The sequence below is a fragment of the Mus caroli genome, chromosome 16 (genome assembly GCF_900094665.2).
Source record: "Mus caroli chromosome 16, CAROLI_EIJ_v1.1, whole genome shotgun sequence".
Classification (NCBI taxonomy): Eukaryota; Metazoa; Chordata; class Mammalia; order Rodentia; family Muridae; genus Mus; species Mus caroli.
The window spans coordinates 60,838,915-60,856,343 of NC_034585.1; the positions used below are offsets into that span (position 1 = coordinate 60,838,915).

At 37.9% G+C, this 17,429-nt stretch overlaps 1 protein-coding gene across 1 annotated transcript in view; it reads right to left on the minus strand.

Moving 5' to 3' along the window:
* Positions 1 to 17,429, minus strand: part of Htr1f (5-hydroxytryptamine receptor 1F) — a 142,832-nt gene that overhangs the window by 108,712 nt on the left and 16,691 nt on the right. Inside the window, exon 2 of the mRNA XM_021185292.2 lies at positions 3,073 to 3,180. The gene's annotated coding sequence lies outside the window, so the exon portion shown is untranslated. The remainder of the gene's footprint in view (positions 1 to 3,072; positions 3,181 to 17,429) is intronic.

Here is a 17,429-nt window from a genome sequence, read left to right on the forward strand (position 1 = left end):
GGTGTGGTCTATAAGGAAACAGATGTATGTTCTATAAGATGTAATTGAAATAGGGTCCAAAGACCCAAAGAGACAGTTTATAATGATGTTGAGGAATATGTATCGGTGCAAGACCAATAGGATGTGCTAAGGGGCTGAAGGTCCAGGAAAGAGAGAAACGGGTGGCAAAAATTGTGATTGTATTTGAGAAGAGAAGAGTTGATGGGGGGTTAGAGAGGTTGATTTGATATATATTTATTTTGATATGTTGGTTAGACATACAAAAAGACCTGTATAGCTGTATGTGCTTTAATATATAACTCCAGAAGTTTTGACAGATTAAGGGATGGAGGTATAAATCTCATGGACGTCTTCCTTTTTATTCTTTGACTATATGTCCAATTAGGAAAACCTCAGTGTTGAGAATGAGGGTAGACAGTGAAAAATGAAGTGTCTAACGTGCAGAGATCTTCAGAAAGGAGATAAGCGAAGAAGCAGACTGCACCGGAATGTCTAGAGTCAGAAACAACATCCTCTGCCACAATAAGGAACAACTCTGTGTGAAGAGGAAACCATCTACAAACATTTCCAAGGAGAATGAGGTCACTGGGCTTCTACAAATCTAATATAGAGAACTATGACAGTGGAAACTGCTCAAGTTTTTGCCACACACAGCACAATATGGCCATCCACTTAGATAAATATCATTTAACTGTAATAGGACTTACATGATGTGGCATATATTGGGATACATATAGGACAACATGATTATTCTAAGGTTGCACTAATTTTTCATTAATTAATTTTAATTTGACAACTTTATACATGTATATAATGTATTTTGATTAGTCTTTACTTTTCCCGTCCTCTCACCCATCTCTACAACCTACCTCCCCCCTTTTGCTAGGAGCTGCTTTGTGATATTTGTGATTTTGGCTTTGTTTGGGGACACATTTACTTTAACCAGGGGCTTTGTGGCTCTTGAATTAGGTGCACTAGTTTTAAAAATAATAATAATGTGCATAAGTCACTATTATGGTGGCACAAACCTCTAATCTTAACCCCCAGGTCAGTCTAGGTGACACTGAGTTCCAGGTTATCCTGAGCTATACCGTGATATCTTCTCTCAAACAACAACAATGAAACAAATAATAGCAATATGCATACATATAAAAAACTTGCTTTACAAAGAATTCCTCAATGTATCAAGACAACTATGTGTGGTTTTGCAGGCGAATATTATTTTCACCATTTTGCTAATAAATATAACAGATCTTGAAAAGCTTACTTGATTTGAATAACATCATCTAGTGGGTCTGATAGACCTGTCAGGACACCTGAGCAAGGACAGTAGGATTTCTAACCTCTACTCTTTCCCAAGATAAGGAGGTACCATGATTTCTCATGCCCATTTAGAGTCACAGGCAATGCAAACAGATTTCACTGGCTGTATACCACACAGCTATGCTATGAATCATCTCTTTACCATGGGAAGTAGGCAACATGAGCAATGCATGCAACATAGCACTTGGGGAAATCTCGTGAAGATATGAACTATAATCAAGTTTTCATTTTACCAAAGCTTACTATCTTCTTTTGAAATATTGACAAAGTAGATTTCTAAATGATGATGAGTAGTGGTAAGATTGTTAACCTTAAATTCTATAGGATTTCTTCCTCACACTGTGTGCTATGTTGCTTGTCATCTTTTATAAACACTTCATGAAATACATACACTTTAAGTTATGTATGTGCACCCAAATATTTCTATAACCCCATCTCCAAGTTTCTCTGCTGCTTCCCTTTAGTATGTTCCAGCTGAAATGTTTTTTTTTTTTTTTTTTTTTTTTTTTACCATTAAAGACCACTGATACTGGTGAACAGTAGTCTGAGCTTCTTAGAAGGAGACTCATCTACACCATTTTTTTTTTTTTGAGGCAGGGCCTCTCTCTGTAGCTCAGGCTCATCTGGATTCACTGTGTAGTCCCCTGCTGTTTTTAAACTCAAGAGAGTCAACTTGTGTCAACCTCTCAAGCCCTGGGATTACAGATAGGAGCCACCATTCTTACATAAAACATATCTTAATCTATTATTTTAAAAACTTGGAAAATGTGTGAGTGTGTGTGTGTGTGTGTGCATTCCATATGTGTGCAGTGCCTGTAAAGTCCTCTGGTAGCCTGGATCTGGACTTGCAGGAAGTTCTGAGCCATCTGATGTGGGTACTGGGAACAAAAATTGTTGTCTTCTGTAAAAGCAGCAGACACTTAACTGCAGAGGCATCTTTCCAGCCCCTTTGTAATTTTTTTAAATGTAAGGACGTACTTATTTTTACTTTCTTGCTATGCTTGGGTTAGAATTCAGGTTTTTACATCCCAGGAAAGCACTCTCTCATTGAACTACATCCCCAGCCCCTTGCACGTGTATCCAAGACCCTTCTGATTGATTAACTTTGGATAACCAGAGCATCATGCCTAAGGGGGGAAGAAATGTTGTAAGTAGAGATTTAAAACCATCCAGGCCATTGTTAAGCACAGTATTAGCTGTGTATCTTACCTTTTACGCATGGTTTAACATTCTTATGAATATTATGCAATCTTCCTGAAATGTAACACTATTTGCTGGCCTGTGGACAACATCCCCCTAACTAAGAGTGTAGGAGCCAAAGACAGCATCTGAGACCTATATAAGAGACTCCAGTTTGCAGCAGCCTGCCTACTTGAGGCTCCTACCAACGTGGTTAATAAAGTATTGAACGACGACTTTGTTTTGTTCTGGGATTTTTTTGTTTTCAAAAAAAATAAGTTCACAGACCATCATCCACGGTGGAATATGTCATTCAATATAACTTGAATCTTTGATAGCTCATATTTCACCCAGAATAAACTATTTATATTTTTCTTCAACATGTTATTTTATTTTAACAGAACCTATCAGTGAACAGCACTGTTAGGCACTGGGAACAGGACTCAGAGCATTTCTCACTCCTTTCCTGTCTCTCTGCTTTGATTTCTTTCCCTGTTAGATTGTATTTTTCATTTTTCATAAGCTCTTAGCATAATCCTTTCTTCCTGACTTAGTTGTAAGAGTGCTCACCGTGGTGTGGCAGGCTCAACTGTTGGTCTTCATCCTCACTTCACCTCCTGATCTGGTGAGAAATTAGTCAGCCGTTCACAGTCCAATGCCATCTCAACTCAGCTTTCCCTAAAAACAAACAAGCAAACAACAAAGGAAACGGTTTTCTTTTGATGCCTCTGAAAAGTTTCCACCCACAATAAATTGCCTGTTCTTTTCTCTACTAATAAACACCCTTTACAATGAAACATGATATGAAATTGAGACTTCAAGAGAAGGAAAGAATCACATGGATATTATCTTCAATTGTAAAACAATTAGTTTATTTCATGAGTCACAAATGCATACAATGTATTTTGGATTAGTCACACTTGCTATAATTTGAGTTAAATTTAAAGTAACCTGAGTTAATTTGCAAACACATTGCACAGTATCTAAGTAGAGAATAATAAATGTAATAGCTTTCAAGCCTATAAATCTAGATGATAGTGCCAGTGGGTGTACAGAAAAGCATTTAGTAACAAAGAAGTAGGGCCAAGGAAGATGTGTGGAAAACTGAGATGAGGTAGTATCAGAGAAGCCTGTCAGTGCTGCCACTCAGAGGTTCAGTCTGTGGACCAATGTCTCTGGGAAGATACTTAGTCCTGAGGTACCAAAATCTTCTGCCTTCCCTCTTCCCCCAAGTTCTCCTGCTGTTGGAGCAGCCTCCTCCCTCAGTGGGGTACTTGCCTGGAGGGTTAAATACAGGTTTATTTCTAGGTTTTCCACGTGCATAGGAAATGTGCAACCTTGGTACGTCAAACTGAGGCTCTTAAGTGTCTCAGTTGCCTCTCTTCCTTTAGTACACACCACGGAGGAAGAATTACACTTATTTCTTGGTATCCAAGGAGATTTGTTACAAGACCTGCAGTGCATAGCAAAATCCATGAATACTCAAGTTATTTATTTAAAGTAGTGTCAGGTTTGCCTATAACCTATGCACCTCTATCTGTGTGCTTACAATCACCTCTAAATTACAGTGCTGAGTACTGTCTATCATCTGTCTATGTTTCTCTGTCTCTCTATCATCTTTCTATTAAATATCTATCAATCTATCAGTCTATCATCAATCAGTCTATCAGTCATATATCTATGTCAATATATCATCTACCATATTTGTATCTATCATCTATTTGTCTCTTTATCATATACCTGTTATCTATTTATTATCTATCTACTCTATAATTTTTCTACATGTAATGCTAGAAAAATAACTGTTAATACTCTAAACACACAAAAACCAAGGAAAAGAGGCTGTGAGTGTATAGTACAACCGCTCTTCCATGAATGTTGTTGATGTGATTGCTTAAACCTAATTAAGATAAGCCAATAACTACAGAGGGAACACTACTCTGCATGTTCCTACCACAAACTCACTGGTTAGTTATATATCAATAATGTCAATAAAAAACATACCTGAAAATTTATCAGATATATTAAGTGCAGTTCTTCACAGGGTATGACTCATTCATTGGGATGTTTGATATTTTCAACAGTGTCCCACTTTGAGAGCTCTTCAAAAGAGCAGCAACGGATACAGGCAATGGTCCAAGAGCTTCACCACACTTGTGGATTTCTCTAGCACAACCAAGAATAAGCCACAAGCACTCTTCTTTTACCTGTTAATGCTGACATTTTAGAATCCTAGAGAAGTAGAGTGCCGTTTCTGCAGTTTCTCATGAGTTCATGCTTGACAGTTCCATCTCTGAGGATGAATACCTTTCTCTCAACTCTCCTGAATTTGACAGAGCTGTGCTTTATTTAGCATGCATCTGCAACCTGAGCACTAGTACCAAGGAAGCATTTGCAAAGTCAGTGAGTGATGAGATCCGTGGCACTCATTTAAAGCACATTGGTAACTTTACCTTTAAAAAGTTAAAAAAACCTTTAATGTTTAAACTTACTGAGAGTAGTAAGATCACTGGAAAAATTGCCAGCCATAGAGGACAAGCCAGATAGAGGAAAGCCTGTAATGACTTTCAGTGTGCAGCACACTGCAAAAGCTTTGCTTAGTTCACATTCAGAACCAAAGCCCTCAGTACTGTAGCAAGGGAAGCCTTCTCAACTGGTACAGCACTGTGGATTCACAAAGCTTTGCTAGTTAACATGCAAATCCTTGTGTGGATAAATTTTTGAATGTGGTTAGAAAGAAGGATTGATTCTTTTATAAAGCATATGCATTTTCTGTTGCTTACTGTGTTGTTAATTAACAGTCAATAAGTCTCTGTCAATATCAAAGATGCTTTCTATGACTGTATCATTATATCATATAAAGAATTGTATCTCAGCTTTCAGGACTGTAAAACCCAATAGAATCATAATGATATAGAATGATTCACAATGCTATCACATTAAATAGAGTAATCCTGTCCTTGATAGCACTCAAACATGTGACTGCCAAATTAGTAAGGATGATATATTATTATCTGTTGGGAAATGTAGAAATTAATAAAAGTCAAAATCTGGAAGTGCTTTGTAATTACTTGTACTTCGTTTTATTCCATTTGGGGTGTGTGTGTGTGTGCATGCGCACATGTATGCTGCATGCATGCACAAATGCACACATTTGGCTCTTTGAAAGTTCAGTAAGGCAACAGACCCATAATACTTCATTGGTCTACTTAGTGCACATAAAATCTTACACTAACAAAAATAATTTTGCAATCAATTTCTTTTTGTTATAAAGCAAAAAATTATATGATTTTAAGTGGAAAGGTGTTGTAAAAATTATCTTCCCCTTTAAGATAAATTGTCTAAGAAAAGTTAAGGAGGGCACTGTTTTAGACTAAGCTTATAGAAGGTGCACCAAAGGACTAGGCAAAAAACAAAGCTGGAGCCATCCACGCTCTACTCCATAGAACCAAGCAGATACCAAGCTGTTTATCTGAGCTCCTAAGAAGTCAGGATTGCAAAGATGACATTTCCCAAACAGGCCAACTTCACAGAATGATAATGAAGTTCTCTCTGTTTTAATCCTTACACAAAAGAAGTAACTTGCCATAACACAGTGTTACCTAATCTGTAATGTTTCCACTGTTCTGTCTCCTGGTCCCTGCTTTATAAGAAAATAATTCAGAACCAATATGTTAGTTGTTCCTTTGTTTTTACTAGTTTTAGCTATGATTCATCTACAAATCCAAACTACTGCTGAGCCATCAGAACACTTCTACTTTATAAAATAAAATACTATATGATGAAAAGCTTGCTGTCCTTTAACAACAACAATGACCCCCCCAAAACACACAAAGAAGCTTAGAGACTTGACAGAGGCATTAGTAAGAATTAGTTAGCATTTGTTAATTGTTTTTAGTGATTAAATGTGCATTTGTTGATTTTTCTTAAAGTTTATTTCATTCACTAACAACATAGGATCATAGATTTTTTTCTTTGCCATTCAGAAGCTCATGGCATAGTGAAAATGGGGGATATTTTCATGCTTGATAGATACATACTTGCTGTAAATTCAACCATAAGTGTACAAACACACATTTTATAAAAGACACTGAAAAGATTTTTTTGAGACAGGGTTTCTCTGTGTAGCCCTGGCTGTCCTGGAACTCACTTTGTAGACCAGGCTGGTCTCAAACTCAGAAATCTGCCTGCTTCTGCCTCCCAAGTGCTGGGATTAAAGGCAAGTGCTACCAATGCCCGATCCTGAAAAGATTTTGCTTAGGATTGCTAATAAGTTCTGCACCAAGAAAAACATAATTACAAATGAATTTAGTCTATATTTGAAGTTGGAATTGGAGAAGGAACCAGATGGTAAAGAGTTCCAACATTACATTAAAGACATTTGACTTCATCACTTTCCATTCTCCTGCTTTACTGCACTCCATTTGTCTTCAAGAAAAATGAAAGCAAATTATGAAAAGAAGAGTTTAAATATCAGAATGATCAAGAGACCTTTATCATAGAAAGTAATTGAAAAAAAAAACTGATGAAGTAGTTTGAGGAAATTATAGTCAAATGCTGCCCAGGGATTATAAATGAATTTTAACCCAGCAACATGGCTGCTCTGGCAAGAGATTCCATACAAAGACCTTCCAGATCTTGTATGTTCTGGCTGGAATACACACCTTTAATCCCAGATAATGTAGGTAAGGTTAATTTGTAGGAAGCTGCCATGTTTGAAAGTTACATCTAATTGAGGGGCAGACAAAGTGCAGAATCAGAGAAAGATTTGGCAGAATGAGGCAGAGATATGATACACCCAATTCTCACAAGAACAGACAGGAAAGAGAAACTATTTAAGAAGAGAGAGAGAGAGAGAGAGAGAGAGAGAGAGAGAGAGAGAGAGAGAGAGANAGAGAGAGAGAGAGAGAGAGAGAGAGAGAGAGAGAGAGAGAGAGAGAGAAGTTTTTTACAGGGATAAATTTACAGAGAGGTTGGAGATGAAAATAGAATGAAACAGATAATGAGCAAAAAGATTAGAACAGATTGCCAGAGTTAGTTTAAGGCCAAGCAGAGCAATTAGTCAGAAGCCAAGGGAAACCAACTAGAATCAGTCAGCTTGGTGAGGAGTTTGGGCCAGAACAGCTGAGTTGACCCAGTCAGCCAGAGTTCAGAAAGAGCTAGAAACAGTGAGCTTATTCAGCAGTAAACCTCTTAGACAACAATAATACCAGGCCAATGAAAGTTACTTTTACAACGAACAAGGTAGAGTGGGAGTTGATGATTGTTTGAGGGACAATGGTGATTTTAATGATAACCACTAGAGGGGAATAATATTTTCCCATTCACTCCAGTTAAGCCCTCTTTCTTCATTACAACTGCTTGTTAGCAAATTTATCTTTTTATTAACCATACCCTCCTGTCATGTTTCAGATTCCACCAGATTATCTGCAAATGAGACTGAGAAAATAATTCAGTGTAATGTATTTCATAGCACTTAGTAGGTTAAGTTATTATTTAATGAACACTTGTAGTAATTATTTTGTGTTTTGTATATTACAAAGTGTACTTTCTCCAGGTCATTGGAAGTAGGGGAATCAAATCTTGAAGGTATCACTCTGGCTTTAATAAGGACACCAAACATGCAACCTGATTGACTGTTCTTTGGTGTCTGTAGGTATCAATGATTTCTACGTTTGCTGTGGCGCCAAATAAGTTTTGAATTTGAATTAATAAAAGTTGTAGCTGTAGGAAGAAACAGCTATTATCATATTATTCCCTTTGTCTAGTGGTTTAAATGTCTTGAGTGGTAATTTGTACTACTTAGATCATCCATATATTATCACTCATTGATTTTTATCTTCTATGAATATGGACCACACTTTTTTCTTCATTGTTGGTTTGTGTCTGTCTGTAAAGTAACTATGCATACTATAGTGTATGCATCTTCAAATATGATAACTAGGAAGAAAACACTAGACACCATGATTTCATTTGATAGTGGTGCCCAACAACTTTAGTGTGTGTGTCCTGATAAAACCACAATTATCTTTTAATTTAAAAAATCATAGGGGCTGGTGAGATGGCTCAGTGGGTAAGAGCACCCGACTGCTCTTCTGAAGGTCCAGAGTTCAAATCCCAGCAACCACATGGTGGCTCACAACCATCCACAACGAGATCTGGCGCCCTCTTCTGGAGTGTCTGAAGATAGCTACAGTGTACTTATATATAATAAATAAATAAATCTTTAAAAAAATCATAAAGAATTTGTTTGATTCAAAATGTCTTTAAATATGATTATCTTCCCCAAAATATTTCAAACACCATGTGAAATGTCAGGCTTGTACCCCTTAAAAGTCAGGCTCATACACCTTTCTTGTTTCTTATATACCAAGAGCTGTTTATTATTTCCACCCTTTCTGGAACTGTATTCTTGGGGAAAATGGCATAGGCTAGACCATTTAATGCCTCTTCCACAATCCCTGACTTCATTTTCCTCAGTCTTGGAGGCTGCAAGTTCATGTGGCAAAATCAAGTCATGAAGGTGACTGAATGTGCCATGGTCAGAATTGTTTCAATACTCTTTGGGGATCCATCCCATATACAGTCACCAAACCCAGACACTTTTGTGAATACCAACAAATACTTGCTGACAAAATCCTATTATAGCAGTCTCCTGAGAAGCTCCACCAGTGCCTGACAAATACAAAGGTAGATGCTCACAGCCTACCATTGGACTGAGCACAGGGTCCCCAATGAAGGAGCTCAAAAAAGTACCCAAGGAGCTGAAGGGGTTTGCAGTCCCATAGGAAGAACAACAATATGAACTAACCAGTACCCCAGAACTCCTAGGGACTAAACCACCAACCGAAGAGTACACATGGTGGGACTCATGGCTCTAGCTGCATATGTAGCAGAGAATGGCCTTGTTGGTCATCAATGGGAGGAGAGGTCCTTGATCCTGTGAAGGTTCTATGCCCCAGTATAGTGGAATTCCAGGATCGGGGAAGTGGGAGTGAGTGGGTTTGGTGAGCAGGGGAAGGGGGGAGGGGATAGGGGGTTTTTGGAGGGGAAACTAGGAAAGTGGAATAAAATTTGAAATGTAAATAAAGAAAATACCTAATAAAAAAGAAAGAAAGAAAAGAAAGCAAATGGTGGTATAGCATTCCTCCCAATCTGCATCCTTCTGGGACTATTCGTCCTACATAATGAAGCCATGTAGGTGCTTGCACAGGACTATAAATACTGAAACTATTAGTAATCTCTTTCCTAATTATGCTCAATCTTCTGACCTCATTGCAGATTTCTGAGGAGTAAGGACAGGAAGAAAGAAGTGAGTAATACAGAAGCCAAAAAGAAAATAATTTGTAGTCTGTTTATATGCCAGATATGCTCATATTTTTTTTTATATTTTAAATCATTACCTGGTGTTTGCTAAATGGTTCTGATATTTTAGAGTCTCACCCATAAATCAATTAGGCCTGGGAATGTGGGAGTCATAAAAACAGAGTAGCATAATGATTGCAAAGAGAGCAGGGAGGGCTGATAAAGTCATCAGTCCAAGGACACAGCAGTTCCATGAGATAGATGCCGTAAGTTCCAAAGAGCTACTTACTATTCAGTATGAGTATTATAGCAGATAATAATGTAGTACATATTGGATAATGCCTAGATTTTAAGTATCCTCATTCTTAATAATTATGTGAGGTAACTCATATAGTAGATAGGTTTGCTTAGCAACCTAAATGCATATCTCAATACATGTTCTATTTTCCAAACATTTATACTTTTTATCACCAAGAAAAAAAAATAACGAGATAAAGTACCTTTGCCAATGGCATGCAGTAGGTCATAGTACTGGGTTTTAAGGAGATCCGTTTCTCTGTCATCTTACAGTTGGGTTGGCAGGATAGTCCTGTGATGCCTGAGCTCAATTTTGCACCAGTCTGGTGGAAGGAGGGAAACAACTCCCAAAGGGAGTCCTTTGACTCCTATGTAAAAATGGGTAATTCATCCCACACTGGCACATTTGTGATTTTTAAGCACAAAAGTACATACCCCTAACCACAAGTCATCCCTTATGGGTTTCAGCTTGCTCTCATACAGCTGGGGAACCATGAAGTGCAACAAGGTTATGCCAGTTGTTTTCTGGGGCTGGATCTAACTGGCTTATGAGTATCACTGGGCAGGTATCATGAGCCTATTCAGTGGCTTTAAAGGAGCAGCTTGAAGTGAGAGTATTTACACTGAAAGTTGCAAATTGAAAGGGGCTTTTCCTTTCTCTCTACCAGTTACACATTTGGCAGAATACCACCAGCCAAAGGGCTTCCACTGAGAACTTAAAACTTCTCTTCAGAGTTTAAATGTTAAAACTTTGCTTAGGCCTATCTTTCAGAACTGAGTTTTCTCCACTCCATATTTGAGTGATTTTGACCACACCCTGATAGTTCAAAGAGTTCTCACTAATAAAATATGAGACCCATCAATTTTACTCTGTCCTTACATTATTCGTGGGTTTTCTTAGCTTCTTTGTAAGGCTATAACTTAACTATGCTAAGAAAGACTGTAACTGAAGCTGTTTGTGTGCTGATTTGTAGAGATATTTCTTTCTCATAACAGAACTCTACTTAACCAAAAGACCGATCTAGGGTTAATCATTTAGACAACCCAGAAAGCCTGAGTATCAGAGAACTTAACAGTTTTGTGAGCATGGTTTGTGTTTAATTTTGATCGGTTCCAAAATGAGCATCTAATGGAAGGTGAAGTAAGGTACTGTTGTGAATAATGATACAAATTGTGTCAATGAATTGTCTCGGGTCTGGATTTATGAGCACGTATTCTATGGCTTACAGGTAAAATTTTGGTGAGGGGAATTTTTATGTATAAACTGATGCGAGGTTGAGCTATATGTTTACTTTTAGTCTATCACAGCTTTATTTATAAATGTGATATATATGAATATGCATATTTTTTTTCATAAAAATATTAATTTGCTTTTCACATTTAGATTGATTCCACACCACAGAGTGGGCATTATATAAGAGTGTACGTAATATTATTTTTTTGTTGGTATGTGTGCAGGGGCATATGTGTGTACATATAACCATACAAGTGTGCATGTGTGTGTGTGGAAGCCAATGGACAAGCTTGGGTCTCATTCCACGGGTGCTATACATTATGTTTTTTTGTTTTGTTTTGTTTTTAATTTTGAAACTGAGCAGGCTGAGAATAGGCTCTCCTGGCTAGCCTGCAAGTCTCCCATTTCACCTACCTCTACCTCCCCAGTGTCAGAATTCCAAGTATATCACTGCACCTGCTCCTTTGGGTAGCTTTTGCAGAATGAACTCAAGTCCTCTTACTTGCAAGCAGCTGCCTCCTGACTGCCCAGACCACATAATTGCTATTTGGAAGTATATATATATATATATATATATATATATATATATATAGAATTTCCAAATGATTCTGGCCTAAGACTTTCCAGGGTACAATTGTGGATCTGTGCTGGCAAAATGAATGGTAATATACATATAATTTCTAATTATGTTATGCTTCTAGTTGCTTTGAAAATAGATAGTGTACCAGGGGTTAAGATTTAAGGAGCACAGGGCTAGAAAAGAACTGAGAATTTCTGTAATACTGTTAAAAAAAACCACCCGATTTCTTTTCTTTTTTTTTTTTTCCAATATGGGAGAGTTTTCTGAAGAAGAACATTAGTTGAAGCTGAGATATCCAAATTTTTGGTAGGATGGATGTAAAACAAATAAACAAACAAAAAATGTAGATAACCATGAACATAAATTTCTCCAATGCATAAATTGTCTCCTACATGAAGTTTAATTAAGGTCTTAAAGAGGGAATCAACAGAAAGAGAAATAGAACTGTTTTTCAAAGGGCACCTAAATGTAGATACAAAGTCATAGTTTACTTAAAGGTGTTAAATTGTATAGACTGAGTGGCTTATGTTTTGAAATATGTATGTATATATGTATATGCATGCAACAACAATTAAGGAAAAGGAATTTGAAATGGAGTAAGGAATGATATACAGGATGGTTTGTGGGAAGAAAAAGAAAGGGGAAGATAATGTAATTATATACTAATCTTAAAAATAAAATAAAAAATATTATTTCAAAAAAAGAAAGATGTTATTTATTTGGAAGAGAGCAAGAGGATAGATATTTTTTTCCTTTTGGCTTTCTTTTTTATTGGATATTTTACTTATTTACATTTCAAATTCTATTCCCTTTCCTGTGCCCCTCCCCTAAGCCTTCTATCCCAATCCCCCTCCCCTGCTTTTATTAGTGTATTGCCTGACCCACCCACCCATTCCCACCTCCCCACTGTCGAATTACCCTACACTGGGGCATCCATCAAGACTTCACAAGACCCAGGGCCTCTCCTCCCACTGATGCCTAACAAGGCCATCCTCTGGTACACATGCGGCTAGAGCCATGGGTCCCTCTTTGTGAGCTCTGGAGATCTGGTTGGTTAATATTGTTGTTCTTTCTATGGGTTTACAAATACCTTCAGCTTCTTTTGTACTTTCTTTAATTCCTCCATTGGGGACCCCATGCTCAGTCCAATGATTGACTACAAGCCTCTGCTTCTGCATTTGTTAGGCTCTCTCAGAGTCTCTCAGGAGACAGCCAAATCAGGCTCGTGCCATCATGTACTTCTTGGCATCCACAATAGTGTGCCAGGGGATATTTTAATGTTTAAGATTAAGACTGACCTAGTAAAACATTTGTTTCAGGAGATGAATTCACTATACACACACACACTGGCTCAAATTCTCAAATAATAACTCCTGTGTGAAGTTTCCACTTTCCCTTCTCCCTGTAGTAGACAAACTGGATTAAAGGCTGCAATCCAGGGATGTTCCAATATTGTATATAGTACCTCACGCATCTAGCTTTATACCGATGTAACTTATAAATGAGCAAAGGACAAAATAACTGAGTTATTATAGAAATTAGGTCTAATAGCCTAATAGCTTTTTCTTTTTTGAGGAGGGGGGGGGATTCGAGACAGGGTTTCTGGCTATCCTGGAACTCACCTTGTAGACAAGGCTGGCCTCGAACTCAGAAATCTGCCTGCCTCTGCCTCTGGAGTAGTGGGACTAAAGGCGTGCACCACCACGCCCGGCTGGTCTAATAGCTTCTTGACCAAATTTTCAGGAAGCTTTGCTCAAAAGAGTATGAGCCAGTTTAGTGCAGAGGTAGAAACCTGACAGTTTTAAATTCGTTTCTTCATAAGGTTGAAATGTGGGATGTAAGTGATCACCATTCTAACAGCTCAACCAGCACTTCTGTGGGACTGCTGAAACCTTAGCTCCAAATCGACCACGAGGAAAATGACACATTATGCTAGGTCTGCTGCCTGGCTGGAGCCTCGGATGACTGCTAATAAAGAGAAGTGTGGTCTCGAGTCACACAGACTTGTCACGGTGAGTGAGATGTGGGAAAGATGCCTATAAGACGCGTACCTGATGAAGGCGTTTTGCAAAGAAAGATGCTTTTGCAAACTGTTTGTTCTTCCAACTTCCCGATAGGGTATGGGGGCCCTCAATCCACAGAATTAAAATGGAAGGAACCGAACTTATGTCTAAAAGAAACTATATAAATCCTATTTCACTGGAAATACAAATTTTCAAAATGGATTTTCACCCAAAAGAATAAAGAAGTCATATTTCTCCTTCTCCTTAAAAAAGAAAACACTGAAAAGTTACTTGGTCTAGGTGACGTGGAATCTGATAACTGTAGTAACTATTTAAAAGCAAAGTTGAGTTAACTTAGTAAAATGGAAATTGATCAAATTTTGTATCCAGATTGAATAAAAAAAAAACTTAATGCTACCTTGGATGCAAGAAAAATCCAAAAAAAAAAAAAAAAGTAATTTAGGTCAACAAATGTTAGACACTCCTAAAGAAAGGCAGGCTATAAACTAATTTAAGCTAATCTTAGACAAGATATATTTGGATATTAAGTCATTTTGACATAGGAAGTTGCATCATGAATTCCAAATGCCTGTTATCAACACCATAGTAGATAACGGGCTATAAATTGAATAAATGGGTCCAATGGAAAATTGGAAAGTACAATTTTCCAATGGAAAATTGGAAAGTGACCTTAATGTGCATGGTGCATGTATAACTCAACCATGTAAAATAAGATGACAAGTATTGGATGTAAGGCTGGACTTCAGTGTTGCAATTCAGAATCAGTGTCACTGACTTTCAGCTGTGTAATGAAACTTTATCAATACTATCCATGTGTGAGCACAAAAGAAATCTTAGATAAGCCTCTCAGAATTAGGCTAGTCAAAATGAGCTAAGACTAAACATCAATTGAAAATATATAAACAGAAAACCACAGAGAAATGGCTTAGTGGTGAAGAGCTCTCTCTGCTCTTTCAGAGGACCTAGGCTGGGTTCCAAGCATCCACATGGTGGCTCACAGTCATTTGTTGCTTAGTTCCAGGGAATCTGATGCCCTGTTCTTGTCTTTGAAGGTAACACACACACACACACACACACACACACACACACACACACACCCACCCACACACACTGTCCATATACATACGCATAGGCAAACACATTCAAACACAGCAAATAAAAATAAGCAAATCCTTAAAAGTAGTGTCTTCAAATCACTGTTGGAACCAAGAGCTGACATTAGAGCCTATTTCTGGATTCCAGCATATACTGAAGACCAGCTGAAACATTCAATATACATATATGTTTATATCTCTATCTATATATTCAATCTGTTCTGTTCACTCTGAGTAATGCAGCTACACAGTAAGTCTTGGGATCGATGAGAGCTTGCCTCAAACAAAAATGTTAAAATAGGAATTAGTCAGCTGGGCAATGGTGGCACATGCCTTTAATCCCAGCACTTGGGAGGCAGAGGCAAGTGGATTTCTGAGTTCGAGGACAGCCTGGTCTACAGAGTGAGTTCCAGGACAGCCAGAGATATGCAGAGAAACCCTGTCTTGAAAAACAAACAAACAAACAAAAAAAGGAATTAATCACCTATGCAATATAAAAATGAGTATCACAAGTACCTAATAAATTTTCCTAAAATGAAACTAAAGTAAGAACAAAGTTAAATGACATAATTGAAGCTTAGGTCCTTTCACTATATCTCAAGGAATGAGCTCAATAAATCGGGCGACACTGTATCAAAGTTTGGGGAAACATACAAATCTAGAGAAATACCAACACAAACTGTCAAATCAAACTAAAACTGCTAAATAATTCAAACTGGAAATATTTAAATGATCATAAAAGTGCTCTCAACCTTAAAAGTAATCCAACAGAAAAGTTAACAGTAGTCTCAAAAGAATGTATTTTTTTAGCATCAGCAAAACATTTCAAAAACAAAGATAGAATATTCAATTTCCAGAAAGATACTCTTTTTCCATTCATTATTTATTTACTTTACATCCCAGTTGCTGCCTCCCTGTCCCCACTCCCACATTCCCTCCCCCATATCTCCTCCCCTTCTCCTCTGAGAGGGTGGAGGTCCTCCCTTGGGTACTCTTCCACCCTGGCACATCAAGTCTTTGCAGGGCTAGATGCATCCATGAGGATATTCTTACAGAACTATGACAATTTTACATTTCTCCTTAAAAATATGTATTCATGTTCTCTGCAAATGCTGTTAGAAGAAAATCACATTTTCATATATTGGAAGCATACAAGAAATTATTATTATTATTGGTTTTAAGTATAAATCTTGCAATTTTCTTCTCTCTTCTCTCCTCCCCTCCCTCTATTGTTTGGTGTTTGTGTGTGTGTACACCTGTGTCCTTCCTTTTCTTTCTTTTTTATTAGATATTTTCTTTATTTACATTTCTTTTTTATGTTTCTGAATGATATTTTTTAGTAGATGTTTTCTTTATTTACATCGCAAATTTTATCCCCTTTCCTCATTTCCCATCTGAGAATCCTCTTTTCCCCTCTGTCTTCCACCTGCTCACCAGCCCACTCACTATGCTTCCCCTATCTTGGCATTCCCCTATATTGGGACATAGAACCTTCACAGGATCAAGGGCCTCTCCTCTTATTGATGACTGACTAGGCCATCTTCTGCTACATATGCAGTTAGAGCCATGAGTCCCTCCATGTGTACTCTTTAGTTGGTGGCTTAGTCCCTGGGAGCTCTGGGGGGTACTGGTTAGTTTATAATGTTGTTCCTCCTATGGGGCTGCAAACTCTTCAGCTCCTTGGGTCCTTTATCTAGCTCCTTCATTGGGGACCCTGTGCTCAGTCCAATGGTAAGCTGAGAGCAACCACCTCTGTATTTGTCAGGCACTGGTGGAACCTCTCAGGAGACAGCTATAACAGGCTTCTGTCAGCAAGCACTTGTTGACATTCACAAAAGTGTCTGGGTTTGGTGATTATATATGGGATAGATCCCCAGGTGGGGCTGTCTCTGGATGGTTGCTCCTCCATTCTGCTCCAAACCTTTGTCTCTGTATCTCCTTCTATGGGTATTTTGTTTCCCCTTCTAAGAAGGATTCTGAGCTTCTGGGCTAATATCCACTTATCAGTGAGTTCATATTATGTGTGTTCTTTTGTGATTGGGTTACCTCACTCAGGATGATATCCTCCAGATCCATCCATTTGCCTAAAAATTTCATAAATTCATTGTTTTTAATAGCTGCATAGTACTCCATTGTGTAAATGTACCATATTTTCTGTATCCATTCCTCTGTTGAGGGATATCTGGGTTCTTTCCAGCTTCTGGCTATTATAAATAAGGCTCTTATGGGAGCATATATCCTTATTACATGTTGGAGCATCTTTTCGGTATATGCCCAGGAGTGGTATTGCTGGATCTTCTGGTAGAACAATGTCCAATTTTCTGAGGAACCGCCAAACTGATTTCCAGAGTGGTTGTACAAGCTTGCAATCCCACCAACAATGGAGGAGTGTT